Source organism: Salvelinus sp. IW2-2015, unplaced genomic scaffold (genome assembly GCF_002910315.2).
Source record: "Salvelinus sp. IW2-2015 unplaced genomic scaffold, ASM291031v2 Un_scaffold2810, whole genome shotgun sequence".
Taxonomy (NCBI): domain Eukaryota; kingdom Metazoa; phylum Chordata; class Actinopteri; order Salmoniformes; family Salmonidae; genus Salvelinus; species Salvelinus sp. IW2-2015.
In genome coordinates, this window is record NW_019944110.1 from 55,675 (window position 1) to 58,422 (window position 2,748).

Sequence of the window (2,748 nt, forward strand, 5' to 3'; positions counted from 1 at the left end):
ACATAGAATTTAATGCAATTCAACGTCAGGTTTCCAGGCAACTACTTCCAACAACAGGTTTCCATCAACTACTTGAAGACAAATGCACTAGACACCGGAAAGCTAATGTCGCAGGTTTCAGAAAAGTCATGCAGGGATAACTAGCTATGCTAAACATGAAATGATTTTAGCATTACTAATATGCAATGAAAATACAAGTTGTTTTGCATCTGTAAACTTTTATTAGTAACCTGATGGTGAATCGTTTATTTTCTTTCACATRAATTTAGATTGGACCTGGAAAATCTTTTAACCTGTTAACATCTAGTTTGATAATTACCGTAATGTTTGAAAAGTGCTTGTATTAGTTATCATATCTGGTCCCMTCGACATAAACCAGATGAAAAATGAACAGCATATAGCCGTAATTACGGTATATTCTTATTTGCTGATTGTCCGTCTATCAATGATTTCACCAGGCTACAGCACCCCCATGTGGCCCAGTGATGACAACGCATACAATAATTGACCCTGGAGAAAATTTACACAGACTCCCCATGTCCATAGACCAAAAAAATCTGACATAAAAATTGATGGATCATTTGACACCTATATAATTCTACTTATATCTTGAATCTTTATGACAATCTTTCATATGAATCAATCTCAACAAGAGTATTTGAAAATAGAAATAAACAGAAATAGAAACCAGTCAAATTAGACAAGTTTTCTTGGGTGTTGTCATTATCTTTATTGAGTTTATTTTATTTTTACAGGGACAGTGCACATTAATCAACGTTTCAGTAAAAGTGCCGGTTTTAGCCAGCCGGCTAATTTTCAACCGCAGTATTATAGAACAACACTATAGAACATTAATCAGAAGGATTTTACGCCCTCGGTAACTTTCCATGTCAACCTTTTGGGACGGGAGCACAAGAAAAAAAAAACATGAAAACCGGCTCAACGCATAGGGAAAACTGAGCCACATTATTGAAGGAGACAATGAGACAACGGAAATGTGTGTTGGAGGTAGGAGAGCAGTCCGATACATCAAGCTTAAAAAGGAAGGGGGGGGGGGGAATGACATACTGATGACTTACGTGACGTGGTGGATGAACCACGTTGTTGATGTTGTTGTTGTTGTTGGTCCTGTTGTTGTTGTTGTTGTGTTGTTGGTTGTTGTTGACTGTTGTTGTTGTTGTTGTTGTTGTTGTTGTTCTGCTTTGGCGTTGATGTGTGCGCTTGTTGTTGCTGTTGCTGCTGTTGTTGCTTGTTCTGCTGTTGCTGCTGCTGTGTTTGTTGTTGGTCTGTCTGCTGTTGTTTGTTTGTTTGTTGCTGGTTGTTGTTGTTGTGGTTGCTGGTTGTTTGTGTTGTTGCTGTTGTTGCTGCTGTTGCTGTTGTTGTTGTGTTGCTGCGTGTTGTTGTTGCTGTTGTTGGTTGCGCTGTTGTGTTGTTGTTGTTTGTGTGTGGTTGCTGTTGCTGTGCCGTTTGTTTGTTGTTGTTGTTGTTGTTGTTGCTGTTGTTGTTGTTGCTGCTGCTGTTGTTGTACATAACTTGATTCTCTCTACTTTCTCAGCCTCTAGTGGTCACAGCCAAACAGCTCCAGGGCTGTCTTGTGCTCCTCAGGAATAGCCCTGGCCATCAGCATGACCTTCATGCTCGGAAAGTGGAAGTAGTGGTTTCCCTTGAACAACTTCACGCCCTCTGGGCCGCACATGCCAGCGTCCACCTTGTCGAAGAGGGTGAAGGAGCCTTCTTTAACTGGAACACGTGGAGAGGCCTTCAGGTCAACATCGTAGACTGTCTGACCTGGAATGGGTGGAGGGAGAAGCTCAATCAATGCATCCGTCTCTCATTTACGCSCATCTCTGAGTGACACACGTTACAGGGAGTACCTGTCAGTGGGACTATGTCTTCATCTACTGGCCTTCATGTGTATTGCACCTTGAGTATGTCCATGTTGATTTGTTGCGTTTTAACATGGCCRAAGTGATTGCCCATATAGTAGATAACGTAGGTGAGTATCGGTCACACGTTTACCTTTAATGACGTGAGCGATGTGGTGGTCCTGACACACGAAGGCAGCGTCGATAGGGCCCTCCACTCCCAGCACCTCCTTCAAGGGTTTGGGGTAGCCGTCCAGGTGGGTGTGGGGCTCCCCAACTTTGTAAACGTACACATTGTCATCCTGCACACAATGAGAGCAGTGTTTGTTTGTTTTTATTTGATTGATCTATTGATTTTATTTGACAGCTTAATAAAGGGACCACAATGGAAATAATGTATTGACCTAATTGTGTTATCTCTTGACCAGTATTAACATGTGTACATGTCTTTTTTATTTAAGTGTATGGTGCAATAGATTACATAGATACAGACATGAACACGGTTCTATAATTAACCATCAAACCCACAACTAATGTACCGGGGCTTGATGGAATCGAGTTACCTCTCATTCTGAAAATCTGTTATATAACCGGGGCTTGATGGAATCGAGTTACCTCTCATTCAGAAAATCTGTTATATAACTGGGGCTTGATGGAATCGAGTTACCTCTCATTCAGAAAATCTGGCGATGCTGAATGTCTAAATGTATGTCAATGAATCACTGGCGTTAGAGCGGGAGCTCATCCAGGGTCTTGCTACGAGTCCAGCTAACAAATCCCTTCTCCTGATCTCTTCCTGATCCCTTCTCCTGATCTCTTCCTGATCTCTTCCTGATCCCTTCTCCTGATCTCTTCCTGATCTCTTCCTGATCTCTTCCTGATC

General features: G+C 41.9%; 1 pseudogene; it reads right to left on the minus strand.

The window, feature by feature from the left end:
- Positions 1-1,466: 1,466 nt before the first annotated feature.
- Positions 1,467-2,748, minus strand: part of LOC112074769 (hemopexin-like) — a 19,900-nt pseudogene continuing 18,618 nt past the window's right edge.